The sequence below is a fragment of the Onychomys torridus genome, chromosome 13, assembly GCF_903995425.1.
Source record: "Onychomys torridus chromosome 13, mOncTor1.1, whole genome shotgun sequence".
NCBI lineage: Eukaryota > Metazoa > Chordata > Mammalia > Rodentia > Cricetidae > Onychomys > Onychomys torridus.
In genome coordinates, this window is record NC_050455.1 from 49506617 (window position 1) to 49524783 (window position 18167).

General features: G+C 45.6%; 1 protein-coding gene across 2 annotated transcripts in view; it reads right to left on the reverse strand.

Annotated features, from left to right (window-relative positions):
* Positions 1-3993, reverse strand: part of Hmgxb3 (HMG-box containing 3) — a 51602-nt gene extending 47609 nt beyond the window's left edge. Inside the window, exon 1 of one of the 2 annotated variants that reach the window (XM_036204700.1) lies at positions 3642-3993. The gene's annotated coding sequence lies outside the window, so the exon portion shown is untranslated. The remainder of the gene's footprint in view (positions 1-3641) is intronic. The other variant, XM_036204699.1, reaches the window with a different exon arrangement.
* Between the last annotated feature and the right edge of the window lie 14174 nt (positions 3994-18167).

An 18167-nucleotide genomic window follows, 5' to 3' on the forward strand; every position in this document is an offset into this window, starting at 1 on the left:
GGTTAAGAGCACTTGTTCGAGTCCCAGCATCCACATGGTAGCTCACAACCATCCTTAACTTCAATAAATAAATCTAACTAAAAAAATTTAAAAGATGTCTCATCTTCCCACAGACTCGTGTATATGTGTTGGGGGGGGGTTGTTACTGTGAGTACACATACATCTTAGTTAGGGTTCCTAAGTAAGAATTTATTGGTGTAATAAAACATTAATACCAAAAGCAACTTGGGGAGGAAAGTTCATGTTAGCCTTCAGTTCTGCATCACAGTCCGTCACTCCGGGAAGCCAGGACAGGAGCTGGAGCAGAGGCCACGGATGAGGACTGTTTACCGGCTTGCTCCTCATGGCTTTCTGGGTCTATTTTCTTCTTCAGTTTTTTCATATCATTTCTTTCCTTTGTTTGTTTGTTTGTTTGTTTTTCAAGACAGGGTTTCTTTGGCTGTCCTGGAATTTGCTACGTAGACCAGCCTGGCCTTGAACTCGCAGAATTCACCTGTCTCTGCCTCCTGAGTGTTGGGATTAAAGGCGTGTGCCACCACTGCCCAGCTTCAGTCTGTTTTCTTATAGCATCCAGGACCACTGGGCTGGTGGTCCTGCCACAGTGAGCTGGGCCCTCCCACTCAATCATTAGTCAAGAAAATGCACCACAGGCTTGCCTGCAGGACGATCTGGTGGGGGATATTTTCTCAACTGAGATTCCCTCTCCCGAAATGACTCTAGCTTGTGTCAAACTGACGTAAAAGCTAGCTAGCAGGCCATGCATGGGGACGGGTGCAAGTGTGTGCATGTGGAGCTCACCAACTGTCTAGGCCTGCTAGCTCTCCACCGCAGGGGTTGCCTAGCACTGAGATGAGAGCCATAAAACTCAGATTCCTGTGCTTACCCACACAGTAAGTATTCCACCAACTAGACCCATTCCCACAGATTTACATGGTAGGACTCAAAGGATTGAAATCATAACTGTTGGAGAACAGCCAAGTACTGTTCTAATGAAAGAGTTCATTATTAAAGACAATCATCTGTAGTGAGATAGTTAGCAACCTGCCCATGGCCATGAGGCCCAAATATCAAAAATAGGTTTTTAATTAAAAAAAAAAAAAATTCAGTCCCTGGTCCTTTTCTTCATAATGTTATGCTGTCACCCAACTTGACTGGCAGTTTTCTATACGAGGATGACTCAATAAACTCTGATGGAAATGTTCTCTATTAATGCTGTCCAATATAGCAGCCACTAGACACAGATGGTTATTGGGCACTTGGAACAGGGCTAGCAGCCAAAATGGACTAACTTTCAGTATGATGAATGTAACTGTATGGCTAGTGGCCACAGTGTAAGACAGCACAGATCTAAACAGTAACCTTGCTGGCTTGTAGGAGCATACTTGTAATCCCAGCACTTGGCAAGCAGAGACAGGAGAATCAGGAGTTCAAGATCAGACCATGGTACATAGATCCTGCCTCAAAAAGCAAAGCCAAAAAATAAGAAAAAACAGTAAACTGACAAACCAACATGGCTTTCTGGTGTTAGCCTAAAACGAAACAAACAAAAAACAAAACAAAAGAGAATTGACAGCTTTTTGTCTAGGAAAAAGACAGGCATAAAAATCTGAATGAATAGTTCAAGAAGAGCTAATTTATTTGTGGCCAAGCACTAAGTTGGAATTTCACCAACTTAATCCTTAGAGGGAGAAAGATCCTAGAATCACTGGGATTTTATGAGAGGAAAACACAGTTGTTCTTGGAAATCCACCGAACAGATATTAGGTAGGAAATGGAGCTGTGGCAGTACACATGAACAGGGACCGACAGGTGTGGTGAGACCTCGCAAATAATAACCAGGACAGAATAAAGAGAAAGGGGGATCCAGGAGTCTCTGATGCAAGTCAGCATTCTTACCACTGGAACAGAGAGACAAGCTATTCCATACCCTAAATGTCAGCTATTTCCCCCAGGAGATGAAGATGGATAAACTGCCTAGGCTGGGAGGAAAGCACCCCACCCTCTTCCCCTCCCTTTTTTGGTCTTTTTCTTATTTTTAACATGTATTGGGGGGGGGGGTTTACTGTGTGCATGCATGTTCATGTGTGTGGGTAGAAGTATGCAACATGTGGTGACCCAAGGTTAATGCCCATTCTGGACATTACCAGAACACTCTTCTCTTCAAGGCAGGGTCTCTCAACCAAAACCAGAGATGGACAACATGACTAGGGTCCTGTCTCCACTATCCTAGACCACTATTATACATAGGCCATCATACCTACTGGCACACACGTGGTTCTGGGGATCCTAACTCCCAACTCTCTTACAAGTGCGTTAGCTGCTGAGCCATCGTCCTAGCAGCCAAAGAATACTTCTGACAGATGTAAAAACTAAAACCCCCCTCTACTACAGCCAAACCCACATTTCACCCCTATTTAAAACATTATTATTTAATGTGTATGGGTGGATTTAATGTGTATGGTCTGTGCACTACATGTGTGCCTGGTGCCCACAAAGGCCAGATGACTTCATCAGAATCCCCTGACCCTGGGGTTACGGACAGTTGTGAGCTGCCAAGTGGGTGCTGGGAAATGAGCCTGGGGCCTCTAGAACAGCCAGTACTCTTAATTGCTGAGCCATTTCTCCAGGCCACTCTTAAAGATTAGGACCATATTACTAGATGTTTGATAGTTATGACTTCTCTCCTGCCATTCTTCTCTAAAACCTTAAGTGGGGAGTTTGGAGGGGAGGTAGGGCTTGCTTCCTAACAGTGGGTGAAACCTAATGAGTCAGTCCACAATGTGACTCTATAAGCAAGAGGCAATTTGGTTAAGGGCAGCTACAGTTCACACCAAGGACATACGGGGATCAAACTTTTTGCCCTATATATAATTAACTCCCTGTCCCTTAAAAGCCTTGTGAAGAAAGCAGTATGACTCCATTAGAGCACCTGTAAAGACCTGTAAAGAAGCATATCTTAGTGGCCAGAACTAACCAGGCTAAGAGCCAGTTGTTACATCTTGGGACATGAAAGGACTATCTTGGGTTTCTGTTTGTATGACTACAGTGTCCTACACCTGGGTCCAAGTTTGTTTTCAGAGCCTAGGCCTCAATGAAGCAAAGCAAAGAGATGCAGGAAAATATGAAGGTTAAAAAACAACAGTTCCGACAGCTGGGTGTCAGTCCTAGGACTGAGGAGACGGAAGTCGGACAGGGTAGTAGTTAATCTCATCTACATAGTGAGTCTGAGGCCAGCCTGGGATGCATCAGACCCTGTCTCAAACACCAAACAAGAAAAGTGGGGGTGGGGGTCTTTTGAGGACATAAGACCTGAGTCCTAATAGCACTATTGCAGATCCCTAAGATCTTAAGCATGCTGCTATTTTCTCTCTTTAAGCCTTAGGTTTCTTACCTCTAGAATTGCGGGGCAGCGCTTGAAATGAGACACTTTCACTACCCTACCAAACCTTCCGTGGAACGTCAGATGATGGCTTCTGGCGGCTCGGCCACGAGCTACCTTCGTTCCCTCCCTGGGCTGTCCCTAAGGTCCAGACTAAAGGAAATGGTTCACCGTGCAGCACTGGGCAACAGAAGCTGGAGCGGAAGCCGCAGGACCCGCACTCAGGTGGCGGGGCAGTGTGAGCCAAGTGGGCGGGACTTACCCGGAGGAGTTTGTGAGCCTCGCGGCTCACATTCCCGGGGGTGCCCGGCCACGGGGCTCGACAAGGGTGCTGCTGGTCGGTGCACTCGTGCTCCCCGCTGTAGGCGAGAGGCGGCTCCAGTCGTGACAGCGGTAAAAAGAAAGTGGAGACGAGAGCTCGCGCACGCATCCCGGGGGCTGGAGGAGCCCCGGCCCCGCGGCCCCGCCCGGCGACACACGGTGCGGAGTCGCCAAAGCCTCTTCTCGCTCTCCCTCCGAGTCAAGCTGCGGAGTCGTAAAAGGGGAGTGGAGGGCCGCAGGTTCGCGCACAGGCTCGGCCGACGCCTGCCGAGGGCCCCGGGGGGGGGGGGGTCAGGCCCCGGGAAGCCCGAGGAAGACAGCAAGGACACGAGCGTCTACGCGGCACCGGCGCGCTGCTGGCAGCGGCGACAGCACACCACGGATCGCCAGGGAGACCCGTCCCGGCGGCCCTCGCGGCACACCGGAAGCGGCCGGTGCACGTGATTGCGTGCGACCATTCCCACCCCCACCCCCACCCCCCCGCCGCGCAAGCGCAACCGACTGGTCGTCTGTTGGAACCGATTGGAGGCTTGTCGGGGTTGGATGGTGGAAGGGGATCCGCTAAAGCGGACGGACTGCTTCCGGCCAAACCTACCGGAGCCGGAAGCAGGGGCTGCGGTTGCGAAATGAGCAGGCCAACAGGCTCGGGACAGGGATTTGGGACGGTCAGGTAACAGGGGCGGAGCTCTACCGAGCGCGGCCTCACCTTTCATGACTTTCTCGCTCTTTCACGTTAAGGTTGAATGCTGCTCCAGGCTTCCCTCCCGTGAGCAGTGACCATAGTGATTTTCTGGAATGCAGAGCTCTGGAAACGAAGAGCTGGATTGGATTTTCACGTCATAGGTTGTGCCCAATTTAAACGAGTTCCTGCAAGACCACTTGCAAATATAGTGCTAGTCTTTTCCAATTTCCCACCCACCACTGTCACCACTTTCCTAAGCTGCCGTCGTCTGCCTGACCCCATGCAGTTCTTACCTCCACTCTGATCTCTGCAGTCAACACAGCAGATCGATCCTTTTGCACGACTAAGTCTGATCAGGTGTCTTGTCTTTGGACCTGGGGTATAGATTAGTGGTAGAGGGATTCCCTAGCATGTACTTAGCCTTGAGTTCAATCCCCAAGGCAGTTTCCCCCCAAAACATAATAGTTTGACCAAGACAAAAGATACCAGTTTGTCTCTTCGTCTTCCCATGTCTACTCTCAGTATCAGTAATTTTCAAAACAAGTTATGACATTTGTATATAAACTGACAACATTATTGTTCCACGATATGGTTGGGGGGGGGGGGCTAATTGTAGTTATGAGGGAGAGAACAGCCAGAGGAATCCAGAAGAGTCCGCAGCAGAGAGAAAAAGTAGACTGAACATGGCCAACAGACTGGACCTGGGTGAAAGAAGTGTCCAGTCCAAAGGAAGCTCCATTCCCCCCAAGTTTCAAAAGGCAGAGACACAAATGACTATCTGTGGTGTCTGTTAGCACACCAAAGCACATGCTAGCCCCCAGGTTCCTTCAGTATTACAAGTACCTATTAAACATTTCAAAGTCCATGCTAGCCTCCCAGCTCTTATCACCTCCTCCCTTATCCTAAACTCCCTCCAGCTCACAGGCATCCATCCCCCCAGTTACTCATTCACCTTATAACCCTGCTAGTTTTGAAATGCCTGCTCTCCCCATCTCTCTGCTCTGCTCCTCCTGCATCTGCCATGCCAGGTCTAGTCTGCTGGCCATGTTCGGTCTACTTTCTCTCTCAGCTCTGGCCTCGTTGCCTCTGCTGTTCTCCCTCTCGAATCTACAGTTAGATCCTTCCCTTCAAACCATGCCACAGAGTGGTTAGTTCCGTCATCAGTTTATACAGGGAGCAGAGAGCGAGCGAGCTCTAAGAGAGAGATGGCAGGGTTATAAGGAGAATGAGTAGCTGAAGAGGGAAGCCCAAGAGCTGGAGGGAGTTTAGGGAGAGGAGGCGATGAAAAGCATTAGGATGGATTTCGAAATGTATAACAAGTACTATGATACTGAGGGAGCCTGGAGGCCAGCTTGAGCTTTAATATGCTAATAAGCACCACAGGCAGCCATTTGTCCCTTCTGCCAGTGACAAGAGAAATGACTTTTTGGTAGAGGGGAACTGGCTTTACAAGCTCCTGAAGAATACTGCCTTCAGAGTATATTCATGTTGAGCCCGTTTCTGGGTATTTGGACTACCTTTTGGAGTTTGGGGAACTAGAGTTTCCTTTGGACCTAACAATTTGGAACATTACATTTGTCCTGCTACAAGGAAGCTGTATTAATCACAGAAAGTGCTTCACATATATATCCTGAGTGATTGGTTCCCATCTGAGTAAATTTCGTCAGCATCCATTGGACTGATCAACACTCAGACCAGAAATCTGAGAGTTGCCCTTTACTCCTTCGCTTCACACCCAGCCCACAGTAACAGCCCTACCTGATTACTTGTCACCATTTTCTCTAATCCAGCTTTCCATATCTGATCTGGACCAGCACCCATTTGGTGCTGGTGATTGAGCTCAGGGCCTTGTACATGTACCCTGCTATGGAGCTACACTCCAAACTCTAGGATTCCTGTTTTTCTCTGTCATCAAGTCTTTAAACAACAGGTTGTTTTTTTTTTTTTTTTTTTTTCTTGTTTAAAGCCTTTCAGAAACTCCCTGCTGCATTCAAATTAGCCTCCACATTTTATAGGGTCCACTCCCAGTATAACAAAAATAAATACTTGATACACAAACTCCAAACTCTTCTTGCTGGGTGGTGTTTTGTCTGACCAGACTTAGCAGAAAAGGCATTTGTTTTAAATCTTCAAAGCTCTTGATTGGTGTCTTAGGGTTTCAATTGCTGTGAAGAAACACCATGACCATGGCAACTCTTATAAAGGAAAATATTTAGTTGGGTGGCTTACAGTTTCAGAGGTTTAATACATTATCATCTTGGCAGAACATGCTGGCATGCAGGCACACATGGTGCTGGAAAAGGAGCTACATCTTGATCAGCAGGCAACAGGAAGTGGTCTGGCACACTGGGCGTGGCTCGAGCATATATAAGACTGTTGTTTTTCATTAAATTCAGTGGCTGCCCCTTAAGCAACTGCTTAATTTGCAGTTGCAACTCTGCAGCTAACCAGCAGCAGTGAGGCCACGGCAGGAATTCTGTTCCCTCAGGCACCAGCTCTATCATGCTGCTAAAGGGAACTTTATCTAGATCTCTATCCCTCTATAAAACTTAGGATTCAAAGGTTGAGGTGAAATTCTGCTTGCACAGAGTGGCTGAATAGCAAGTAGCTCACCTTCTCTCCTAGCTCATGTCTGGAAAAATAGGGTGTCCTTCTGCTCAGCCCCCACCTAAGAACCCTAGCTGCACTTAGTTCCTCCCTGCCACTTCCTGTCAGCTAGTTGCTGATTCAGCTCCTAACCCCAGGTTAATTTTATTTAATCAAACAAATGTAACATGTCTTTGCATCATTAAACAAATATTCCACAGCATAAATGGATGTAACACACCTTAAATTAATATTCCACAACATAAGACCTCAAAGCCCACCCCACAGTGACACACTTCTTCCAACAAGGCCATACCTACTCCAACAAAGCCACATCTCCTAATAGTGCCACTTCCTATGAGCTTATGGGGGCCAGTTAAATTCAAACTACCACAATTGGGCACTTAGATCACAACTTTTCCAAATCTCTTATCTCCGTCTCAGTCACTTGAGCCACCACCTGACCTCTACCGGCATTGAGTTTGGAATATTAATCTAAGGCCTCGTACTTTAAGTTGAAGGCAATCTTGGTAGTCACCTGATCCTGTGGTTTTTGTAACAGGCTCTAGACTAAGTAGGCCCCTAGACCTTAGCACAAGTGACTCCATGATGGAAGTACCATTCAGGCCATAAAACAGCATGTAGACTGTACCACCTGCCAACATAAAAACAAAGAACTAATCCATCCAAGTCTATAGTTCTGGGAAAGTCTGTAAATGTACTAACCATGCTTATGGGCTTCTGTGGTTCCGCTTCTGGCTAACTGTTCTTGTTAATTGAAGTATGTCAACCCAGAATATGGGTTTTGTGCTTAAGAGCTCACCTGAACACCCAGTGTCGTCGTCAAGCAGCTAGTAAAGACTTTCTGTTTGCTTAAACCCACGTCTGAGCAGTCTTCTCTGGTGGCTATCTCTCATCAGTTTTCAAATACGCAATGTATCAAAATCACTTTGAGTTTTTTTAAACTAAATATGTCCCCATGGAGATTTCATCCAGTAAGCGCTAGGTCACACCTATGTTTCAGCTCTGATGTGCCCTCCCTTATTGAGTCCACAGTCTTTTTGTTTACTTATTTGTCGTTTTGAGACAGGCTCTTCGTTACAGAGCTTTGGCTGGCCTCAAACTTTCAGCAGTCTTCCTGCCTCAGCAGTGCCAGGGCTGGGAATACAAGCATGTGCTACCATGCATAACTTCATTTTATAATGGGAAACAAATCCAGAGAGGGAGTGTACTATAATTCACCCATCACTTCTGCCAATTGTCTCCTATTCAAACCATCAACAGTAACATCCAAACAGCCCACTCCATTTCCCACAAAATAAGGAGATTGATTTTGTTGTTGTGTTTGTTTGTTCCTCAAGACAGTGTTTCTCTGTGTAGCCTTGGCAGCCCTGGAACGCCCTCTGTAGACCAGGCTTGCTTTCAAACTCAGAGTTCTACCTGCTTCTACCTCATGTGTTGGGATTAAATGCGTGCTATACACCACCACCTGCTGAAATTGATTTAAAAAAAAATGCAAAGCAGGCAGAGAATAGTGATTCATGACTGTTGTTTGTTTTTTACTTTTTTTTGGGGGGGGCAACACCCAGTTCCCCAATAAAACACACACGGAATCTATTATTACTTATGAATGCCCAGCCTTAGCTCAGCTTAGTTTCTAGCCAGCTTTCCTTATCATAAATTATCCCATCTACCTTTTGTCTCTGGGCTTTTCCTATGGCTTACAGTGTAGCTGAGTGGCTGGCCCCTGGAGTCCTCCTCCTTCTCTGACTCCTAGATCTTAGATCTCTCCTCCCAAATTTCTCTTTCTGTATCTCCTCTCTGCCTGCCAGCCCTGCCTGTCCTTTCTCCTGCCTTGCTATTGGCCAGTTCTTTATTAAATTATCAGGTGTTTTATACAGGCACAGTAACACAGCTTCACAGAGTTAAATGCAATATAAACAAAAGTAACACACCTTAAAATATTCTACTACACATGACTGTGATTCTAGCCCTGGGGGAGACTAAGAAAAGAGGATTTCCAGGTCCAGGTTAGCCTGCTATACAGCAAGAGAGGAGAGACATAGACACACAGAATATGAATGAGAATGGGTAGGATGACCCTTCTCTCCGCAAACTCCCTGGAAAACTTGAGTAGCTTTCTGACACACAAGTCAAGTGTCTGCTGCTTACCACAGCATCTGAATGTGCTGGCTCTCCACTTGGAGTCATGCATATCCTTCAGAACACTTCAGACTCTTTCCTGCTTTTGAGATTTGGCCAATGTTTTATCCTTGGCTGCACTGCCCCTCTCTGATGCTCTTCATGGAGATGTCAGTTTAAATGCCATCTTCTCTAACTTTGTAAATAGGCCCCACCCCACCCTGCAGCCTTTGCAGTAATGAGGATTGAACCTTGGTCCTTGAACATGCTAGGCAAGTACTCTACCATTGAGCTACATCCCCAGCCTTTAAAATGTGTATTTGAGATAGAGTCTCATTAATTTACTGAGGCTGACCACCAACTGACTTTGCTCCCTCAACCTCCTCTGTAGCTGGATCACAAGATCCATGCCAGACAGATCTTTTTCTCTTCTTTTCTCTTTTTCTCTTTTTCTTTCTTTCTCTTTTTCTCTTTTTCTCTTTCTCTTTTTCTCTTTTTCTTCCTTCCTTCCTTCCTTCCTTTCTTTCTTTCTCTCTCTTCCTTTTGGTTTTTCAAGACAGAGTTTCTCTGTGTAGCTTTGTGCCTTTCCTGGAACTCACCCTGTAGCCCAGGCTGGCCTCGAACTCACAGAGATCCACCTGCCTCTGCCTCCCGAGTGTAGGGATTAAAGGTGTGCGCCACCACCGCCTGGCTAGATCTTTTGCTTTTCTTAGTTACACTCACCTTTACTTTCTTCTTCACAGCACTTACTGTATTATGTAAGTGCCTTATTTATTGGTTTATTTACTGTTTCCCTCCATTTTTTATTTCTTCGGGGCATAACTTGACTGTTGTTCATCACTGTATCCTTACTGCTTGGAACCTGTAAATGTTCATTAAGGGAATGTGTGACACCCAGAAACAGCTTCCTGTAGTGAAAATCTTTTTAAGATAGATGGAGAGAGAATTTGAAGTTCTCATTTTGGTGGATTTCTGAGCAGGGCAGTGACATGCCAGATAAATCAGTGATCTAAGTTAAGAAATCTTCATGGCCCTGGACCAGGCTCTTCCTCTGGTTTGTTTCTGTATCTACAAACAAAATGTTTAGCTCCTTGAATTTATAGTGTGTTGCTATTTACAAGCTTTTGCGGCCTACTTCAGTCTGTTGTCATGGCAGCCTAAGCAAACATTACTATTCCCAGGCTTGGAAAGCTTAAGTAAATAGATTTTTCTTGAGATCCTTTCTGTTTTAAATGTCATGAGTCTACCGATAGTCTAATACTGACCCAAAGTCAGAGTCATGGATCCTATCTTCTCACGATTTGCCCTACTAGAAATTTTAACACGCTAAGCCCCCACTCAGGTTTCTGTGAGGTCCTTCAGTTTATCTTCTTGTTTTCCCACACTTGTGGCAGAACAGGCTGGAAGGAGGAACAGACACAGCCCTGTTAGCTGTGGCCCAGCCCTCATCCCCTAGAAATGGTGAAGGAGAAGCAGAAACTTGAGCCGTGTCCCCTGGAGGAGAAAGTGAAAGCTGTGGAAGCCGTAGGCGTCACTGCATGGTCATGGCCAGTACAGAGAAAATGCAAGAGACATCTGTGGGTCCCAGAGGGACAGGAGGAGGGACATGCTCCGTAATGGCACCTAGGCTCTCTGTATGGGTTCAAGAACTTTATACCAAAACCATCCTCATCCCTGCTCTGTTAATCGGAAAAAGGCATTAAACTTGGCCAACATGCTTGACTGTGATGATTTCAAGCACCTGTGGGCTGACTGAACAGATTTATACTGCTTTGAAAGCATTCTGCAGACAGGCAGGTGACTTAATGAACCCATACGGGTAATGAGTGACAGGATTGCTGACTGTAGTCTAGATGACATCTTTTTGTTTGCTTGTTTGTTTTGTTTTTTGTTTTTGTTTTTCGAGACAGGGTTTCTCTGTGTAGCTTTGCGCCTTTCCTGGATCTCTCTCAGTAGACCAGGCTGGCCTCAAACTCACAGAGATCTGCCTGGCTCTGCCTCCCGAGTACTGCCCGGCCAACATGGCATCTTTAATACTGGTGAGGCAGGAGTTGGCTTTTTCCTAGCCCTTTCCCCTGCCACACACTTCTACGGAAGGGGACTGTGCTGGTTGGTTTTCGTCAACTTGACAAACCTTGATATACCTGGGAAGAGGGGAGTTTAATTGAGAAAATGTCTCCATAATATTGGCCCTATAGGCAAGTCTGTAGGGGGTATTTCCCTGATTAATAATTGATGTGGGAGGGCATAGCCCACGGTGGGTGATGCCAAGCCTGAGCAGGTGGTCCTGAGGTGCATAAGTCATGGGGAAGAAGCCTATAAGCAGCACTCCTTCATGGCCTCCTCAGTTCCTACCTGAGTTTCTGCCTTGAGTGCTTGCCTTGACTTCTCTGGATGACAGACGAACTACAAGCTGTAGCATGAAATACACCTTTCCCTCTCCAAGTTGATTTTGGTAATGGTGTTTTATCACAACAATAGAAACCCCAACTTAGACAGAGACCATTGTAAAGAGGGCAAGAAAACAAAGTCGTGATTGATAGCCGCCTTTTGTTGCAATACTTCCGGGTCAGAAAACATGAAACCATTGATGGTAAAGGCCACAGTGTCTCAAGAATGTCTATCCCACCTGTGATTGCTGAGCCAGCCACTGGCATGGATGACACAGGACCTGATTAACGAATGGTTAATGCAAATCGAGACCAGGATGAAGCAGGCAGAACACAGGATCCTGCTCATGAACAGCTGCCGTGCTCACAAGACACTTCCATACTTAAAGAAGTCAGGCATCTGCCCTCAAACTGTACTGCCATCTTACAGCCACTGGACCCTAGCATAACTCCCACCCCAGAAATGGTGTACAAGAGCCACCTTCTAAAACCGATTCTCCTCCAGCTCAGCAGCAGTGAGGGGCAAGAAGACGTGGGCATCAAGCAAGCCATCGGTATAATTGCTGTCGTGGTGACTGAGGCAGTTCACAGTGGTGAAGTGTGGGCAGAGGGCAGACCTCATCAGAGCCATGAAACTGAGAGATCTGGTACAAGAGCAGAGATGCCCCAGGGATTAAGAGCATTGACTGCTTTTCCAGAGGACCCAGTTCAGTTCCTGTATTAGTCAGGGTTCCCTGGAGTCACAGAACTTATGGAATGGATCTCTCTCTCTCTCTCTCTCTCTCTCTCTCTCTCTCTCTCTCTCTCTCTTCTCTCTTTCTCTCTCTCTCTCTCTCTCTCTCTTTCTCTCTCTCTCTCTCTCTCTCTCTCTCTCTCTCTCTCTCTCTCTCACACACACACACACACACACACACATATGGGATTTTTTGGAATGAATTACAGGCATGCTGTCTAAGAATGGCTAGGTGTGACTGGAAAGTCCAAGAATCTAGTGGCTGCTGAGTCCCATGAGGCTGGTGTCTCAGCTGGTCCTCTGTAGATGCTGGAATCCCGAAGAAGTGGGCTCCGGTGCCAGTGGAGGAATGGGTGTGCTGACAAGATGAGGGCAAGGAGGTGAGAACGAACGCTTCCTCCTTTTACTACCCTTGAAAAGATGTCTATCACAAGGCATGGTCCAGATGAAAAGTGTCTTCCAGCCTCAAGATCCAGCTCCCAGGTGTGCCCTCCATTTCTGGATTTCGTTCATTCCAGATACAGTCAGGTTGACACCCAGGAAGAGCCATCCCAGCTCCTGTCACTCACACCAAGGCTCACAACTGTCTGTGACTCCAGTTCCAAGGGATCTGGGGCACAAACACACAGGTGCTGCGTAGACATGTAGGCAGAATACTCACATGCATAACATTAAAAATCAGTCTCAAAATTAAAAATAAAATCTTTTGGAAAAAAACCATTTTGGCATTTCACAGCTGTGTCCCTTTGTCACCTGTGTGCCCAGTGAAATAAATTTCCAGGACTTTGTCACTGAAGATGACCTTATCATTCCCTGGAGCTGATGGTCCCAGAGATGACCCTGGGAATGGTGCATGCTGGTAAAGCAGGCAGAGAAGATGAGGTTTCCTTATCAGAACAGCCCAAACTCACCACAGAAACCATCTCAAGTGAACACGCATGCATGCACAGGCTCTTTCATTAGAGGGAAGAAAACCAAGATTTATTGCCCATTTATGTCTAGTACTGTTTAATTTGTTATCATTTAATTTTCCTAGAAAATAAATGCAAAAGTACAATTTCAGGTTCCTGAGCTGAATGAGTAACTAGTCATGCGACTGGGCTTACTTCTTTAGAGTGTAGTTGCATATTCCCGCCACCAGAAGGAACAGGTGGACTACATAAGGGAGAAACCTTGGCTAATTAGAAACCTCAGGTGCATCCAGCTGTAGTTGCTCTGATGTGGTAGAGATAGCCAGAGAAGGTAAACAAACAAAAGGAGACACAGAGTGTGGGCCTCACTCAAAGGACTGAAAATGGAGCTAATTGCCTGAGACTATCTAACCTACCTCATTACATATCTCATTAAAGACTTTTTTCAACCTATGGATGTTATTGTCAATGTAATTGCCTCTTGATAGACAGGCATGTTCCAGAAATTATTGTTGAAGAAATAATTACCCACCAAACATATCTGTGCTTGCAATAATAATTTATTTTACCTTACAATATAGATACTGCTGGCCTTCTGTACATGGGCTACCAAGAAGCTAGTAGAAGTTGGGGAAATGAATGATAACCATCATTTTGCTCACTATGCACAGACCACATAAAAGTGCAGATGATGGAGCCCAAAGGACCCATTGATTGAGAGGAGAGGAAATTTATGGAACATTGCTAAGAGCAAAGGACAGTAGTGACATGCAGGAAGTTGGCAGAAGAGGTTGGGAGGCAACTCAAGGTGGATCAGTTTAAAGGCCTGGGGTGTTTGTTGTTTCACTTGGGCACTCCTAAGGCCAGTGCTTGGCGTGTTAGGCAAAGAATGTGTGGTAGAACAAAGGCTAGAGGTAATCAAGGGCAGAGCTGGGGTTCTTTTTTCCTCTCTTATGAGGAGATTACTTTGGGTTTTGTTTTTGAGAAAGATTTTTTGTCATGCTATGTAGCCCAGACTGGCCTAGAGTTGGCAAGCCTACTTCATCATGCTAAATGCTGGGATGATAGGCATGCACCACCATCCCTGGTTAAGGCCAGAGTGTTTGTTTGTTTGTTTTGGAGACAGAGTTTCTCTATGTAGCCCCAACTGCCCTGGAACTCACTCTGTAGATCAGACTGGCCTCCAACTCAGATATCCACTTGCCTCCGCCTCCCAAGTGCTGGGATTAAAGATGTATGCCACCACTGCCCGGTTAAGGCTGGAGTTCTTAAGGTCTTGTCAGTGAGGCATCTATTTTGAGCTTATCCTGCAAACACTGGAGAACTATGATAAGTTGTAATTTTTTAAATTAAGTTATTCATAACAAGTTGGGAGTGTTGGCTTATACCTGTAATCCAAGCCTTAAGAGTCTAAAAAAATGCAGTTACTGTTAAAGTTAGGCTGCAATCCTCTTTTAAAAAAGTGTGTAAGATTTATTTTCAATTATACGTGTGTGGGAGTGTGTGTGTACATGAGTGCAGATGTCCAAGTCCAGAAGAAGACATTGGCTTTTTTGGTGCTGGAGTCACAGACATTTGTGAGCTGCCTGTTGTGGGTACCGAGAATCAAACTCAGGTCCTCTGCAAAAGCACCAGATGCTCTTCAGCTGGGCCACCTTTCCGCCCTCATGAGAAATCTAATACACCATTAGCAAGGGCAGTAAGGTGGCTGGAGCTGTAGGCGTCGATGTAAACACCTGGAGAGAGCTTACAGTGTTCAAGAGGATTCACGAACCAACATTTGTTGGGATGTGGTCTCATGATAAAGTAACCCAGCTGGCCTTGAACTTGCAGTCTTCCTGCTTTGGCCTCCTAAGTGCTGGGATTGCAACACATGCATCACTGTGCTTGACTTGAACCCACCTTACTGTAATTGTATGTATTACCTGCACGTGTGAATTTCTCCATGCGCCATAGGTTCACTTCGTACTGGGCCTGGTAGCAAAGGACTTAAGCAATGGTTCTAAATGAAGAGGGCAAGAACACAAAGCATGAGAGGACACATGGAGGAGCCGCCCTCTAAGGTGGCTGAATGAGACACCAGAGAGTGACTGAGCGCTCTCTGTGGGGTCCAGGATGTGCTTGCTGTGTGCAGACACTGTGTACAGAATGGTTAGCATAGTTAACTCCTTCACTCTGCTCAGTGCGAATGAGGTTGGCGACAGAATATCCAGGTTGCTACAGAAGGACAAGAAACCGACGGTAGCCGCATTTGAGAAGGCTCCTGGGAGGGACTGCAGAACAAGTACAGAAAGTGCTAGCGCCGAGTGCCCTGCAGCCAGACATGGCTGTGCATGCCTACAGTCCTGGCACCGAGGAGGCTGAGGATCTGCAGTGTGGACTACATGGCAAGGCCCTGTGTCAAACAACAAAACGTCTAAATGCTCCCGTTAGCAATTTCACTTGTTCTTTGTCATCCTAGGGTACTTTTGTCCTTTTCTGAGGTGAAAATGAAGTGTAAGCATCTCCAGCTGGAAACAACCAGATTTGGGCTTTCTGATTCTGCCATGCGTTGTGAGAGCTGAGGGGTCTTGAAACAATCTAATCCTCTTGTTGTGTCTACACTAATGGAGAACTGAGTCCCCAAAGGAGAAGCATTGAGCTTTGTTGATGACTGGATACTTTTGTACCATTGGGGAAAACCGGCTCATTCTCCAAATATAAATTATCGAGACAGCCTTGATCTTCCTCTCTCTCTGCCCTTGCCTCTATCTCCTGAGTGTTGGGGAAGCAGGCCTGCACTGCCATATCCACTAAAAGAGCACTTTCTAATTCACTGGTATCTGGGGTAGGAGAGATGGTTCAGTGGTTAAGAGCACTGGCTGTTCTTCCAGGGGACCAGGGTTCAATGCCCAGCACCCACATGGTGACTCACAACTGTTTTTAAGTCCAGCTCCAAGGGATCTGATGCACTCTTCTGGCCTCTGCGTGTACACAGTACACAGACATACAATGCAGGCAAAACACCCCAAAACATAAAAGTTAAAATATTTTTAATCAAACTCACCAATATCTAAATGTTTTAGTCAGGACCCTGGCATTAAAATAATTTACACACAGTAATATTTTATTACAGTAACAATTTATTAACAAAACGAATAGATCTCAAACATATAGAGGACCTTACAAAATAAGCAATTCAAACACATTCTTCCAGAAGAAAATGAGTAATGACTCCCTCCCCTCAACAGGAAATACCTTATTTTGTCTTGAAGGATGGCTGAGCAATGATTTATGAGGAACAGCATCAAGGCACTTACTTGAATTAAAAAAAGCCTACTATAAAATATGTCCCTAACAGCAAAGGATGTGACAGCTAAACATGTTTTGGTAAAGACTGGGAATTCAAGTCCATTCATCTGTCTCCATATTGTCTGCACATGTATACAGTGCTACCTACAAAGGGAGGGGGGGAGGGGCAGGCTGTGTAGGTATATTCACACTCACTCCTAAGACACAGAAGCCATGGCGGCATCGAGACTGAGATCCCAGGTTCCCAAAGGATTTGCACTGAAGAGGAAAGAGCTGTTTGATTCCGTGTTTCCTCCTAGGGGTGAGGCACAGACTGCAGGATCACCCCCAAAATACGTTTACTCAAGTTACAAATGGAAACCCTTTGTAACCCAGCAGCTATGACAGACTTCTAGTGTCTCCAATAAAAGCTTTGATGCCCTCACTGCTCAGTCTGCAGCCCTCAATACATTCTTATTTTAAACTAAGCCATAGGTACAAAATACATACTAAAAAACCTACTAGTCTAGTGTTTCTTTGACTTTCTAATTGTATTTAACAGGTTTATTTTTAAATTTCAGTTGCAAAATACTTTTAGTAAAAAAATAGTTCTTAACCATGATAAAAATTACCTTATTAAAAATGCCCCCTTCTACATCAAAGCCTCCATTTCTAAGTTACTATTTAAAAAAAAAAAAAACCAACTTATTTTTACTTTTAACTCAAAGTAATTCAGTTGTATTTTACTTTTTTATAAAGTCTATAAGAAAGCCAGCTGGTATACTGTTTTATCCTGTCTCATTATAATAATTTTCATGCTTAAACTTAGCACCCAAACTTATTATCATCCATGATTATCTCAAAATTTTTATGCAAAAAAAAAAGGGTTGGACAAATGGGTCTCCTAGCTAGCTAGTTTTCCTTTGTCTTCTTTAGGCAAGGTCTCACCAAGTACCTCAGGCTGGCCTCGAAGACTCAATCCTCCTGCTTCAGCCTTCAAGTGCCTCGCACGTTACCAGAGTCTAACAGCTTTGTAAGTAGCAGTTCATCCTTTCTGCAATTTCAGTTAAAGCCCAACTTCAAGTTAAAGTATCACTAGAATTAAGAAAAGATTCCAAGAGGGGAAGCACACACGAAACCAAGTGTGGGCAAAAATGTAAAGCTTGTCAACTGGAGAAGTCCACTTTTCTACAGACTCTTTCCTGAGCATACTGGGGTGGGGAGCAGGGGCACTACCTCCACTCCAGCCGCAGCAGAATTTCAGCTCAGGCAGTCTCCCCCGGGATACCTGCCTTCCAGATATCTGGGGATTTACTTCCATGCAGAGAGCCTTCAGCTCATCTCTGTCAGTACTCACAAGAAAAGCTTCAGTAAGGATAGTAACAGGAGCCACAGAGTCCATCACTGTAAACGAAGAGACTCAACATTAGTCCCCAAACCTACTGCACTCTTCTTTGTACTTGCAGGCTGGGTTAACCCTGGCAATGTGTTCTTCAATGTCAAACTGCCAGGAGCAGCCCTGTAAGAGGATTGCTGTTTGTGCTAGAATGTAGGTAGGAGCTTAGTCTGACATCTCATCTAGCATCTCCGTGTGGTCTCCAAGTTCACCATTTGCTATGCTGGAAACTGTTATATCAATTATATCTGCTCCACTGACCCGGGTTAACATTAACTAGGCTCCTGCCAGTCTTACCCTAGCTGAGACACAGCACTACAGCCATTTGGCTCCACAGGGAAGACAGAACTCCTGAGT